Source organism: Geotrypetes seraphini, chromosome 3, assembly GCF_902459505.1.
Source record: "Geotrypetes seraphini chromosome 3, aGeoSer1.1, whole genome shotgun sequence".
NCBI classification, from domain to species: Eukaryota; Metazoa; Chordata; class Amphibia; order Gymnophiona; family Dermophiidae; genus Geotrypetes; species Geotrypetes seraphini.
In genome coordinates, this window is record NC_047086.1 from 202,010,721 (window position 1) to 202,026,241 (window position 15,521).

General features: G+C 48.5%; 1 protein-coding gene across 5 annotated transcripts in view; it reads left to right on the forward strand.

The window, feature by feature from the left end:
- The window catches only part of LARP4 (La ribonucleoprotein 4), a 246,832-nt gene that overhangs the window by 20,415 nt on the left and 210,896 nt on the right, over positions 1–15,521 (forward strand). For 4 of the 5 annotated variants that reach the window (XM_033939032.1, XM_033939028.1, XM_033939030.1 and 1 more), the window contains exon 2: positions 1,802–1,974. The exons of the other annotated variant lie outside the window; for it this stretch is intronic. The gene's annotated coding sequence lies outside the window, so the exon portion shown is untranslated. The remainder of the gene's footprint in view (positions 1–1,801; positions 1,975–15,521) is intronic. 5 annotated transcript variants of the gene reach the window in all.

The following is a 15,521-nucleotide window of genomic DNA, read 5'->3' on the forward strand; positions in this document are numbered from 1 at the left end:
AGAGCGTTCCATGCGTCTACCACCCTCTGGGTAAAAAAGAACTTCCTAGCATTTGTTCTGAACCTGTCCCCTTTCAATTTCTCCGAGTGACCCCTAGTGCTTGTGGTTCCCCACCGTTTGAAGAATCTGTCCATGTCCACTTTCTCTATGCCCTTCAGGATTTTGAAGGTTTCTATCATGTCCCCCTCTAAGTCTCCTCTTCTCCAGGGAGAACAGCCCCAGCATTTTTAACCTGTCAGCGTATACCTCTTATCAGTTTTGTCGCTCTTCTCTGGACTCCCTCGAGTACTGCCATGTCTTTCTTGCCATGTGTTCTACTGTATTTGTCTAATTTTGTGATCCCTTTTTCTGTGTTGAGGATATATTGGTGGGATAGTTGTGAGTTTATCAGAGAGAAGGCAGGGAAGAGAGGGGCCCTAGTCCTAGCACCGGCCCTGACCCTTGCTGCAACTGGTGGTGATACTCAAGAACCACCAGGGGCAAAACTGATAAACATCTCTGATGGGAGCAAAAATCCAAAAACAGGAGTCATGAGTAAGAGATGTTGACAACCAGGAAGTAGTACAATAAGGTAGTTCTTTTAGGTCTATTATTGGTCTAGACTGGACACGGCCAGTGTTTCGGCAACTTGTGCCTTTCTCAAGAGTCAATATGCAGCCATGGCTATGAAAGCAAATAGAATGTTAGGAATTATTAGGAAAGTTGTGTTTTTATATGGGTTGGCATCAGATGGTTGACGGCCTCAAACATACTGCAGGACAAATACTTGATTTAAGCTTTTGATGGTCAATGCTTGCTCTTGAGGAATACTTAAGGAAGCAGTTCCTTGATCAGATCATTATCCCTTCAGTCACAAGGTCATTTTACGAGACACATGATCTTTATAATCATGATCTACTTAGGATTCATTGATGCCCATTGCTTAAAAACATTCTCTCAAATTGTAGATTTATGGTTTCAAACAGTTTGGCTGACATGGCTTCTTTAAAGAAGTGATCTAGTGAAAGATCTGAATGTTCCTTGGTTTACAGAGGATTTGAGGAATGAACAACTCCTGTGTAGGGAAAAATGCTTTATATGGCATAAACATCTTCGTACCTTCACTCAGAATATCTTTAGTGCTTTGAATCTTTATATATAAACTATAAAAATCCAACAACTCTATTTGTGAAAAAAAGAATATTCTAATAATGCAATTGTTTAACGCACCATCTGATTCTAAGGAATTGTTTTCAATAGTGTAGGAATTATCCACATATCATGTGCATTATTAATAATCTAAAAGGTTTTTCTAGTCAACAATTTTTTGCTGATGCTTTTTATAGTAAAGTAACATTTTGTGATGTCACTGAACTCTATTGACCTTCCTCTTCCTTATGAGTTATTTAGTTTCCTCTGTAGTGAACTGGAGTGAATGCTCCATTATTAATTCACATTGTGAATTTAAGTCTTTGAATTTGTCATCTTGTCCTTAAGATGTTTGTGCAGTGTTTAAAATCATTAAAAGAAGATCTTGCTGAACTGGTGACTTGCTTAGTAAAAAAATCTTTCTGGAAGGTATTTTTCACATTATTAAACATGCTGCTATTCAACCCTTATTTAAAAAAAATGAGGAACTAGTCTCTATCAGAAATTTACAGCATCTTCACTGATTTTAGCAAAAGCATTGGAAAAGTTGGCTTTATTTCAGTTACAGGACTTCCCCTGATGAACATAAGATCCTAAATGAGTAGTATTACAGTTTTAGACTAAAAAACATAGTACCAAACGTTAATGATTTCTGTATTTGATATCCATACAGGTTTTGATCAAGGAACCCAATATATAATGGTCGTGTTGGATATTACAGCTGCATTCGATACCACCCATCATGACCTGCTTCTAGATCGTATCAAATCTCTAGGTATCATGGGGAACTTCTAAACTGATTTAGGTCATTTCTAACAAAACATCCATTTTGAGTACAGCAAAGAGGTAATTACTTTCTGGATAGAATTATCCTCTGGAATCCCTCAGGGTTCAGCTCTTTTTTGGCTATTTTATTTAATATTTACATGATTCTTATTTCAATTACTAGCCTCTTTTGGAGTACAGGATAGGCTCTATGCTGATGACAAATTTATTTTTCCTTCTATCAATTAACCTGCAGTGGCAATTTTGTTTAAATTGACAAAAAACTTGAATGTTTAAATAGGTTTCATCTGATCACTTGGGTCTTTGCCATGTTATTACTCACAGGAGAAACTTCCTGATACCCTTATAAAATTGTTATTGATGACATTTCTGTTGAGAGGTACATTACTTTAGATAGTGGTGGTGGTTCTCTCTACTAAAAAGCATATCTCTGATTTTTTTTTTCTTTTTAATGAACTAAGTTATCAGTAGACTTAAGGAGCTATTGTTAACCTGAATTTTAGAACAGTAATACAAAGTGCTATTATACTTAATTTGCATCGTTGCAATGCTTTGTATTTAAGCCTTCTATCTTATCTTATATTGTCGTTACACATAGCTCAAAACATAGCTGCAAGCTTTCTTGCTGAATTTGCAAGATTTGTTCATAATCACAGACTTAAAAAAAAATAAAATAAATCAGTGGCAGATTCAATTCAAAGTATTAACCTTGGTCCATTAAGCAATTTATGATACTACTCCTTCACCAATTGCTACCACCCTTTGAATTTATCATCCTTCTTGATCACTTGGATCCTCTGATGAATTCCTGCTTGAAGTTCTGTCATTTTGCCATATTAGGTTAGAAGAATATTGTACCTCAATATTTTATATAGCCGGTCTTTGATATTGAATTCTCTTCCTGTTGATCTTCATAATACTGCTAATTTTGTCATTTTTCAAAAATATATAAAAGCCTATTTACTAAGGCTTCTGCATGGTGGCTGCTTCTCTTTCGGATAGGTTATTTTGTTGGTATTTTTGTTTGCTATTTCAGGTTTCTTTTATGATTAGGATGATAGCAATTACAATTTACTGTGATAAGGTGTGTGCAATTGCTTTATGTTGTGAATGGTTTTTATTTACCCTCGGAATGGCAGTGTGGACTAAAAATTCTTAATTGGAGAATACGAGAATATTAAAACGCATTTGTATTGCTCCATGGAACAACTGCACTTTGAATGTTGTGTATAATTCTGATCACTATTTCTCAGAAAAGATATAGTGGAACTGGAAAAGGTATAGAGAAAGATGACCAAAATAATAAAGGAGATGGAGTGACCCTCATAGAAGGAGATGTCTGCGGGTGATGTTAGAGATCTAGAAAATCATGAGTAAACCACTGTGGTGGGCCTTTTCCTGAGGATCAATATATCTAATGTGATAAATGAATAGATGTGAATTCCTTGTTTATACTTTACTCCTAAAGTACCGTATTTTCACGCAAATAACGCGCACCCGTATAAAACGCGCACACGGGTATAGCGCGCAGAAATCACGATGATATGTACAAAAACTTTGGTATACCGCGCTCACGGGTATACCGCGTATGCTGCCCGACGCTCCTTTCGCCCGCCCTGACTTTCCGTGCGCTGTCCCGACTCTCCGTTCACCCCCCCTGACTTCCGTGCACTGTCCCCCCTTGAAGGTCTGTCCCCATCCTGAAAGTCTGATGCCCCCCCCAACGTCCGATACATCCCTCCCCCCCGAAGGACCGCCGACTCCCCAACAATATCGGGCCAGGAGGGAGCCCAAATCCTCCTGGCCACGGCGACCCCCTAACCCCACCCCGCACTACATTACGGGCAGGAGGGATCCCAGGCCCTCCTGCCCTCGACGCAAACCCCCCTCCCCCCAACGACCGCCCCCCCCCAAGAACCTCCGACCGCCCCCCAGCCGACCCGCGACCCCCCTGGCGACCCCCACGACCCCCCCACCCCCCTTCCCCGTACCTTTGGTAGTTGGGCCAGAAGGGAGCCCAAACCCTCCTGGCCACGGCGACCCCCTAACCCCACCCCGCACTACATTACGGGCAGGAGGGATCCCAGGCCCTCCTGCCCTCGACGCAAACCCCCCTCCCCCCCAACGACCGCCCCCCCCAAGAACCTCCGACCGCCCCCCCAGCCGACCCGCGACCCCCCTGGCGACCCCCACGACCCCCCCACCCCCCTTCCCCGTACTATGGTAGTTGGCCGGACAGACGGGAGCCAAACCCGCCTGTCCGGCAGGCAGCCAACGAAGGAATGAGGCCGGATTGGCCCATCCATCCTAAAGCTCCGCCTACTGGTGGGGCCTAAGGCGCGTGGGCCAATCAGAATAGGCCCTGGAGCCTTAGGTCCCACCTGGGGGCGCGGCCTGAGGCACATGGTCGGGTTGGGCCCATGTGCCTCAGGCCGCGCCCCCAGGTGGGACCTAAGGCTCCAGGGCCTATTCTGATTGGCCCACGCGCCTTAGGCCCCACCAGTAGGCGGAGCTTTAGGATGGATGGGCCAATCCGGCCTCATTCCTTCGTTGGCTGCCTGCCGGACAGGCGGGTTTGGCTCCCGTCTGTCCGGCCAACTACCAAAGGTACGGGGAAGGGGGGTGGGGGGGTTGTGGGGGTCGCCAGGGGGATCGCGGGTCGGCTGGGGGGCGGTCGGAGGTTCTTGGGGGGGGCGGTCGTTGGGGGGGAGGGGGGTTTGCGTCGAGGGCAGGAGGGCCGGGGATCCCTCCTGCCCGTAATGTAGTGCGGGGTGGGGTTAGGGGGTCGCCGTGGCCAGGAGGGTTTGGGCTCCCTTCTGGCCCAACTACCAAAGGTACGGGGAAGGGGGGTGGGGGGGTCGTGGGGGTCGCCAGGGGGGTCGCGGGTCGGCTGGGGGGGCGGTCGGAGGTTCTTGGGGGGGGGCGGTCGTTGGAGGGAGGGGGGTTTGCGTCGAGGGCCTGGGATCCCTCCTGCCCGTAATGTAGTGCGGGGTGGGGTTAGGGGGTCGCCGTGGCCAGGAGGGTTTGGGCTCCCTTCTGGCCCGATATTGTCGGGAAGTCGGCGGTCCTTCGGGGGGGGGGATGTATCGGACGTCGGGGAGTCGGCCGGGCAAGAGGGCTTGGGCTCCCTCTTGCTCCGATCGTGGATGCGGGTGCGGGTGGGAGCGCGTGCGAGCGGTCGTTCGGGGTGGGGGTGCGAGCGGTCCTGCTGGGGGGGGTGAATCGGGCGGGGTGGGAACTATGTTTTAAAACTTTTGTATACCGCGCTCACGCATATAACGCGCGAGGGGTATGCGCGGTAGGTAAAAACGCGTATAACGCGCGCGTTATATGCGTGAAAATACGGTACAAGGACTAGGCAACTCACAAGGATGTTAAGTAGTGGACTTTCCCCAAGTCCACCTAAATAGTGACCAACAGATTGCTAAGCGAGGAACCAGGAATGCCAGACAGCAAAAACTGTCATCTGCTAAGGTAGAGAAAATACTAGATCTTTATAGGGATCCACTTCCACCTAATACGCCTCATAAAATTCTGTTTTCACTACCCCATTCTGCTGGTAGGAGGGGGATAACAACCCACTTGAGCACAAAGTGTAGTTTGACGCTATGGAAATAATAGTTTTTGGACTTTTAGTACTTGTCCAAACCTTTTTTTAAATCCTGCTATACTAGCTGCTCTTACCACATTCTCTGGCAACAAATTCCAGAGCTTAATTATGTTGAATGAAGAAATATTTTATCTGATTTGTTATAAATATACTACTTATTGCTGGGATAAGAAACATAACATCTATTCTGCTGTTTTTGGGATCACCAGGTGCTTGTGGCCTGGATTGGCATTTGTTGGAAATGGGATGCTGAGTATGATGGACCTTGGGTCTTTCCCAACATGGCTATGCGCTTATATATCTTGGCTTATAACGTGGTCATAGCAACAATGGTCCTGGGGTATGAAGGTTGTGCATCAGGACTCCTGTAACCCTGCTCTCATGGTCTCTGATTCCTGTCATAAGGCATTGCTCTTAATCACTCTAATTGTGAAATCTGTATCTGCAGTATCCCTAGCTGACTTGAGGAATCAAGTCAGCTAGAGAATCAGGCTTGAAGACCTTATGCTGCCATGGAGCAACCAGACCGCCCAAGGCTACTTCCTTTTCCTCTTTCCTTTCCCATTCTTCCATTCTACTTCTTATCTTGATCCAAAAAAGATTTGCTGAGGGGACAGTAGCTTTTGAGATTTCTAGTGTAATAGGTGTGCCTTTCTGGACAGTAGGGTATTCTCCCCATGTTCGTGAGCTATGCAGAAGGAATCCATATCAGGTTATCACTCCTCCTCCCTTTCCTCAGGGCTTTGCTGCCCCCTTCAATTTTTTGGGGGGTGGGGGGGTGGGTTGTACGTATGAGCCATAAAGTTGTCTTTTTGATCTGCTCTGTATATTTCTTTATTTTTTTTTCTCAGTTTTTCAACTTTTGGGGCACCAGAGCTCCCATGTGCAGGGGAAAGCTCTGCCTGCGTGGAGAAGAAACAGACTTGGGTCTGCAGCCAGCAGGTTAATCCCTTGAGGACCTATTTGGCCAGCCTGCAGAAAACTTTGTGGAGCTCGGAGTCTGTATCTCTAGTAGTTTAGCTCGCCTACTAAATCTCAGGGGCTTGAGTGGAGGCTGTTGGGCATCCGCAAGGGGTTCTTCAGGATGATGGCTGCGTTTTTGCCTCGCACCCTTCGCGTGTGCGGTTCCATGGGGGTTGAAGATCAGTCCAATTTCAGTCAGACTAGCAGCCTGAAGAGATCAGTGTTGGAAGGACTGGCTGATTGAGACATGGATTCTAATCCCAGATTCAGCTGCTACTTATAGCTGAGGCAAGTTCAGTACCTTCAGGACACGTTACAGTGAGTAAGGCTATTACAGCCTATAGGCAAAATTGGGGGAGGGAGTTTGAAAATATCCTTAGGGTTCCCAACCTCTAAAATTCTGTTCCTTGTCATCATCAGCAGGTGAATCCAGATGAGTGGGTTGTGTCCACCTACCAGCAGGCGGAGATAGAGAACACAGAGTTGAGCTCTCTAGTATCTTCTTTGCCTCCACTGGCGGGTGGATGGTTTCTCTGAGCTCCTTGTTTCATCTGTGGCATGCTTGGACTAAATAAGTCTCTAATTCATTAGAACAGGGGGTTTAGGTTCCTGGGTGCCTAACTCTGGAGTATACCTGGTGGTGCCAGGTCCCTACCTGTCCCCAGGGCCCCTCGTTCATCTGTCTCCTTTTCTCCCTCATGGTTAAAAAAAAAAAAAAAGGATTCCTAACCCAAGGGAGATGCCTTTTCAGCTGCAGGAGAGCAACCAAGCTCCATACCCTGAGGGGAACCTAGTCGTTGTGGCAGGGCTGCTAATTGACGGAATGGCTCAGACTGTTCCCTGGAGTTGGTGGTGATGTGGGGGCTCCCTGGGTTGGCACACTGCAATGTTGCCTGTGGTTTTAGCAGCTAGCCACCAAAAGGGTCATTATACTGGCTTCCTGCCAGAAGTTGAGCTCAGCACTTCTCCGACTTTGCCATAGAGTTCATCTGTCTGAGAGTTAGGTCTCGATTCGCTGATATTTTTTTGTTGTTGGTTTTGCATCGCAGTTGTGTATTTCAGGGCTCACACAGTTTAAAAAAATAAATAAAAAAGGAATGGGTTCAAGGGAGGAGATCTGGGTCCTTGGGGCTCCATGAGGATCCAGGTGCACTATAGCAGTGGAAAGGAGCAGAAGTGTAGTCTAATGGTTAGAGCTGTAAGTTGAGAATCTGAGCTGCCCAGTTCAAACCCCTCTGCAGCTGTTATTTAAAATAAAGAAAAGGTTAGGCTACCTGAGATGTTCCAGGTTGGGTCTGAGATTAGGGAAACCTATTGGCCTGCCAGCAGGTAGTGCATGGTTTCTTTTTTTGTCTTGATTGCTGCAATCAGATTGTTATGATGGTCCCCTCTGGTTAGTTTTTGCTTTCTAGTGTTCCACGACTGTTTTAAGTTTATAAGTTTAAGTTTATTAGGATTTTTTATATACCGCCTATCAAGGTTTTCTAAGCGGTTTTACAATCAGATACTCAAGCATTTTCCCTGTCTGTCCCGGTGGGCTCACAATCTATCTATCTAACGTACCTGGGGCTGTGGAGGATTAAGTGACTTGCCCAGGGTCACAAGGAGCAGCGCGGGGTTTGAACCCACAACCCCAGGGTGCTGAGGCTGTAGCTTCAACCACCGCGCCACACACTCCTTTACTGGTGCAGTCTGGAGGAAGGGGCAATCATGGTGAATGGGCTTCCTTCTCGCCATTCTCTATTTGCACCAGTTTTTGTTTTTTCGGTCCCTGTCAGGGGCTTCCTTTCCCTGTGTTTTCTGGAAATCTCTACACTCCTAATTTAGGGTGTCATCTGTCAGTGGGCTGCTCTTTAGCCATGGTCGACCATTCTTGAATTGTTTCCAGTTCTCTGCAGCCCCCTGGCATTCTCTGCAGCTTGGCAGAGGGGGAGAAGTAATCTAGTGATTACAGCATTAGGCTGTGCACGGTAGTGCTGCCCGATTCAGGAAAAAAATTTCCATTCGATTCAGCCTATTGAATCGATTTTTCGATTTGATTTTCCTGCCCAATTGGATGACTTTTTCCAAACATCCTTGTGGGTTTATTTTATAGCCTCTTCACCCCCTTTGCTCTCTCCTACCCACACTGGTCCTATGGTGTAAACAAAATAAACAAACAAAAAATACTTTTCCTTTCTCTGTTAAATCCTAGCTCACGTTCGCGGTCCAACACCAGCTCTGGAAGAATATACATTTCAAATCTGACATATTGTAATCACAAAACAGAAAATAAAATTATTTTTCTTACCTTTTCTTGTCTGGTTATTTTTCAAATCATGTTGGTCCCATGTTGGTCTGGTTGTCTTCTGATCAGGCTCTCCTTCTTTCTTCTTTCTCCGTGCTAACCATCCATCTTCCATCTCTGTGCTCCCTTCTGTTTCCCTTTCCTCCCCCAGAGGTCTGGCATCTTTCTTTTTTTTCATCTCTATCCCCCCGCAGCTGCAGCAATGGACCATACCATCCCCAGATCCACCATCTCTCCTTTTCTCAACTACCCTATCATCCAGCATATCTCTTCTGTATCCCTGTCCCTATTCTCCTCTCCAATACTGTCCCCGTTCCTATGCTCCCTCCATGTCCAGCATCTTATCTCTCCCCATATCCAGCTTCTTCTTTCTCTCTTCCTTACCTCTTGTATCCCCTTCCCCAGGTATAGGCTTTCTCCTATCTCTCCTGCCATCTTGCACACTGCCCACCTACTTTGGAGCAGTATCTGTCCCTCTTGTACCCTTCCCCTTGTGGTCTTGCATTTCTTCTCCCTCTCTCCTTTAGTCCAGCACCTCTCCTTTGCTTTCCTCCCCCTCTTTTTTGTTTGGTCTCTCTCTTACCTTCACTCCAGGTCTGGCATCTCTCCTCCCCTCTCTTACTCCTTCCTCCTCCTCCCTCTGCACAAGCCTGCCCCCCTGCTGTGAAGGCACTCTTCGGCCTGCTCCCCACCGCGAACGCCTGCTCCTCCCGCAAGCCTGTATCCTCCCCCAGCTTCTCTTACTTTTAGGTTAACACAGCAGCTTGCAGGCTCATTGGTGTTATAGCGATCCCTGCAGCTGCCCGTTGTCCTTACTTTTAGGTTAACACGGCAGCTTGCAGGCTCATTGGTGTTATAGCGATCCCTGCAACTGCCCGTCATCCTCAGTGGCACGTTCTCTCTGCCGCAATCCTGTCCCTGATGTCAGAGTAGGGGCAGGACGTAGCCTTAGAGTAGAGTACCTTCTGGCAGGAGCTCCTGGTTTTTTCCTTCCTGCTCCAGGGTTGGCCTCAAACTTTGGCAATATGTTGTGTTGGTTGGAATACCACAGCTGGTGCCTGCTCCTCTGTACCTTTCCTACAGATGGATGGCTGTCTGCTCCATGGGGGCCAGCCTAACATGGAGTGGACTGTTTTGCCTTCCCCTGGGCACGGTGTGCTTTGTCTCATTTTCTAGTCCCTCCTCTTTACCTCTCGCCATGGCTGTGCCTCTGGGTACTTCCTACAGGGGCATTCCCATTCAGGGCTTATGTGGTGGCGGTGGTATAATTTATAGAACGGAACCAGGTCACCTGGGCTATGGGATAACCAGTTTTACTTTCACACTGGTAGTCCCCTGTATTGAACCAGTTGCCACAGCCTTTTCTTTTAGGCAGTGAAAGCTTTCCTTTTAACTGTGGAACCTCTGGGTGCTCTTTAGGTTCTAGAACCCTGCTAGGAGACGTGGCCTCCTGTTGCTCCAGTTGCCCCTGCCTACTCTGTCGGTCTATGCTCAAGAACTTGCTTCCTTTTGATTTTTTTTCTCCCTAACAAATATTGTAACTTATCCCTTCCCTGAAAACCTATTTGTTTTTGTCTGTTGTTTTGTTTTGGTCTTTACCCTGTTTGTTTTAGTATTATTTTTAACCCATTGTTTTTTATTTTTTGTAAACTGCTTTCGTTTGACTTTTTTGTTAAAAATTGCAGTATATCAAATAAACTAACTGTAATTGTAACACTGGGTGCATTGTTTCTGGTTCCTCACTGGCCAGTTCTGCCTATTTCATCTATAGCTCTTGTACTCTGGCTGTTGGCTGGCTCCTCATATGAGGCAGGCATTGCACTTTATGCCGGTTTGCCTCAGGATAAGCTCCTTCTATGGTCCAGCCCATTTCTGGGGGAAGAGATTGCCATCCCTTAGGTGCTTAGCTTCAGATCCTTCATCCTGGCCTCATTCAGGGTCCAGTTCCTCCGGTACATGTGGCATGTGGTGCCTTCTGTCTATGTGCTGTGTTTCAATTTCTGATTCTGTTTTTCAGAATCCCCAGTGGAACAGGTATCCTCTTTCAGCACAGTTTCATCTATAGCTCAGATCTGTGTAGAGAGCCTTCAGCCTGTTTGGGAAGGCCTCCTTCACTGGATGTGCAGTTTGGCTGCAGTCTTCTCGCATGCAGTAGAACAAGCCTCTGGATGTAGGTGTGCTATGGTCCCATCAAGAGCACAGCTCTGTTTGCAAATCTCTCCTGCCTCTGTCGTTTGATGAGGGCAGCAGCTCTAGCACACCTCTGATTGCATGGGTGCCACGGTTCTATCTCTCTGGATAGGGAGCGCAGCTCCAGCTGCCTTTCTGCCATGGTTCCATCTCTGCATGGGGAGTGCAGCTCTACTTGCCTCAAGGGGCAGCATCATCTCTGGATGTAGGGTTCGGTTCCTGTTGTCTGCTTTTGTAAAGCGCAATTCTCTTTAGCTCTGTGGCACTCCTCCTTCTTTGGTTGCCGAGTGTGGCCCAATTTGAGTGTCTACCATAGCTCCTTCATTGGAAGTAGAGCTCAGATCCATTTGCCTGTTTGGGCACAGTTCCATCCTTCTAGGTAGATCACGCTTCTGTCTACAGCTATAGAGCAAGGCTCTGCTCACATGCTTGGTGCAGTGGCTCCACTTGACTGCTTAGGATGGCTCCACTTGCCTTTTTGCTATGGTTCCATCTTTGGCTGTACACAAGGGCTCTACTTGAATGATTGGTACAGTGCCATCTTTGGATGTGCAGGGCAGCACCATTTGCTTGTTTGATGCAGTTCCATCTTTGGATGCAGAGTGCTGCTTCTCTTCCCGATTGGTACTGAGCTACCCTTTGATTTCCTACGCTTCTCCTCTAGCCTCCTTGCCACAGATTCGTCGTTGAATGTTGAACACTGCTTTGGAAGCCTGCCGAGTGTGTCTCCATCTTCAGATGTGACACACCACTTTGGATACTTGCCTGGCACATAAGAACTTAAGAATTCTATCAAGGACTCAAGGTCCATGAAGCCCAGTACACTGTTTCCAACACTGGGCAACCCAGGTTCCAGCCCAGGTATCTAGCTAGATCCCAAGAAGTAAATCAGATTTTATGCTGCTTATCCTTAGCAGCCTATGGACTTCTCTTTTAGGAAATTATCTAAGCCTTTTTTAAATACTGCTAAGCTAACTGATTTCACCAAATGCTCCGGCAACGAATCCCAGAGTTTAATTACATGTTGTGTGAAGAAATATTTTTTCCAGTTTGTTTTAAATCTACTACTTAGTAGCTTCATTGAATGTCCCCTAGTCCTAGTATTTTTGGAAAGAGTGAACAAGCGATTCACATCTACCCTTTCCACTCTACTCATTATTTTATAGACCTCTATCATATCACCCCTGAGCCGTCTCTTCTCCAAGCTGAAGAGCCCTAGCCACTTTAGCCTTTCCTCTTGTGGGGGGGGGGGTGTTCCATCCCGTTTATCATTTTGTCACCCTTCTCTGTACCCTTTCTAATTACCGTATTTTCACGCAAATAACACGCACCCGTATAAAACGCGCACACGTGTATAGCGCGCAGAAATCACGATGATAAGCACAAAAACTTTGGTATAACGCGCTCACGATTATACCGCGCATGCTGCCCGACTCTCCGTTCACCCCCCTGACTTCCGTGCACTGCCCCGCCTCTCCGTGCGCTGTCCCGACTCTCCGTTCACCCCCCCTGACTTCCGTGCACTGCCCCGCCTCTCCGTGCGCTGTCCCGACTCTCCGTTCACCCCCCCTGACTTCCGTGCACTGCCCCGCCTCTCCGTGCGCTGTCCCGACTCTCCGTTCACCCCCCCCTGACTTCCATGCACTGCCCTGACTTTCCGTGCGCTGTCCCGACTCTCCGTTCACCCCCCCCTGACTTCCGTGCACTGCCCTGACTTTCCGTGCGCTGTCCCGACTCTCCGTTCACCCCCCTGACTTCCGTGCACTGCCCCGCCTCTCCGTGCGCTGTCCCGACTCTCCGTTCACCCCCCCCCCCCCCGACGTCCGATTCACCCCCCCCCCGGCAGGACCATTCGCACCCCCACCCCGAAGGACCGCCGACTCCCCGACAATATCGGGCCAGGAGGGAGCCCAAACCCTCCTGGCCACGGCGACCCCCTACCCCCACCCCGCACTACATTACGGGCAGGAGGGATCCCAGGCCCTCCTGCCCTCGACGCAAACCCCCCTCCCCCCCAACGACCGCCCCCCCCAAGAACCTCCGACCGCCCCCCCAGCCAACCCACGACCCCCCCACCCCCCTTCCCCGTACCTTTGGTAGTTGGGCCAGAAGGGAGCCCAAACCCTCCTGGCCACGGCGACCCCCTAACCCCACCCCGCACTACATTACGGGCAGGAGGGATCCCAGGCCCTCCTGCCCTCGACGCAAACCCCCCCCCCCCCCAACGACCGCCCCCCCCAAGAACCTCCGACCGCCCCCCCAGCCGACCCGCGACCCCCCTGGCGACCCCCACGCCCCCCCCACCCCCCTTCCCCGTACCTTTGGTAGTTGGCCGGACAGACGGGAGCCAAACCCGCCTGTCCGGCAGGCAGCCAACGAAGGAATGAGGCCGGATTGGCCCATCCATCCTAAAGCTCCGCCTACTGGTGGGGCCTAAGGCGCGTTGGCCAATCAGAATAGGCCCTGGAGCCTTAGGTCCCACCTGGGGGCGCGGCCTGAGGCACATGGGCCCAACCCGACCATGTGCCTCAGGCCGCGCCCCCAGGTGGGACCTAAGGCTCCAGGGCCTATTCTGATTGGCCCACGCGCCTTAGGCCCCACCAGTAGGCGGAGCTTTAGGACGGATGGGCCAATCCGGCCTCATTCCTTCGTTGGCTGCCTGCCGGACAGGCGGGTTTGGCTCCCGTCTGTCCGGCCAACTTCCAAAGGTACGGGGAAGGGGGGTGGGGGGGTCGTGGGGGTCGGCCAGGGGGGTCGCGGGTCGGCTGGGGGGGGCGGTCGGAGGTTCTTGGGGGGGGACGGTCGTTGGGGGGGAGGGGGGTCTGCGTCGAGGGCAGGAGGGCCTGGGATCCCTCCTGCCCGTAATGTAGTGCGGGGTGGGGTTAGGGGGTCGCCGTGGCCAGGAGGGTTTGGGCTCCCTTCTGGCCCGATATTGTCGGGAAGTCGGCGGTCCTTTGGGGTGGGGGTGCGAGTGGTCCTGCCGGGGGGGGGGGATGTATCGGACGTCGGGGAGTCGGCCGGGCAAGAGGGCTTGGGCTCCCTCTTTCTCCGATCGTGGATGCGGGTGGGAGCGCGTGCGAGTGGTCGTTCGGGGTGGGGGTGCGAGTGGTCCTGCTGGGGGGGTGAATCGGGCGTCGGGCGGGGTGGGAACTATGTTTTAAAACTTTCGTATACCGCGCTCACGCATATAACGCGCGAGGGGTATGCGCGGTAGGTAAAAACGCGTATAACGCGCGCGTTATATGCGTGAAAATACGGTATGCTATATCTTTTTTGAGATATGGCGACTAGAACTGCACATAGTATTCGAGGCGTGGCCGTACCTTAGAGCGATACAAGGGCATTATAACATTTATATCTTTGTTTTCCATTCCTTTCTTGATAATTCCTAACATTCTATTTGTTTTCTTAGCAGCCGCCGAAGGTTTGAACATATCCTAAACAGTGACATATAGATCCTTTTCCTGGGCAGTGACTCCTAACATAGAACCCAGTATCACATAGCTATAGTTTGGGTTCCTCTTTCCCACATACATCACTTTGCACTCTCTCACATTAAACGTCATCTGCTATTTTGAAACCCAGTCTACCAAGGTCCTCTTGTAATTTTTCACTATCTTGCGATTTAACAACTTTCAAACAACTTTGTCATCAGCAAATTTAATTATCTCACTAGTTATTCCCATCTCTAGATCATTGATAAATGTTAAAAAGTAGCGGTCCCAGCACAGACTCCTGGGGAATCCCACTATTTATTACAATGGTGGATGAAATAACAGTGTGCGACACTTTGCCAAAAGGAGGAAAAGGCTCAGATCCCCTTTAGGGAAGAACTCTTCTCTAACTAGAGGATAAATTACATCATTGGCACGAATACCTCCTTGACTTGTGTTACAGCTGATGCTTAAAATGAATGTTCAATGAGTGTCAGAAAAAGCTGTTGGTACTAATCACACACGCCACAAAGATAAGTTTCTATGAACAGCTTTATACCTGTCTACTGCTAACAGCAAATTGCTAATTGCTTTAATGTCTTATTGCTAACTTCTTTGATGTCCTGTTCATATTTAGCTAAGCTGGTTGTACCACCAATTTAATTGTGATTAGTACTAACAGCACTAATGGTGCTTTATCTGAAACTTTCACTGAACATTCAGTTTAAACATCAGCTGTAACTCAAGTCAAGGAGGTTTTTGTGCTGATGACATAGCCCTCTAGTTAAACAAGGGTTCTTCCTTAATGGGGTTCTGAGCCTTTTCCTCCTTTTGGTAAAGTGTCACGCAGTTATTTCACTCACCATTGTAATTTGCAGCTCACATTTCATGAATATAATAATTTTAGCTGCATTGGGTTGTTTTATAGTGTGATTATTTGAATCCCACTATTTACCCTGTTCCATTGAGAACTTTGACCATTTAAACCCACTGTGTTTTCTGTCTTTCAATCAGTTCTCAATCCATAAAAAGACATTACCTCCTATCCCATGACTTTCTAATTTCCTCAGAAGTCTTTTATGAGATACTTTGTCAAATGCCTTTTGAAAACCCAAATATACAC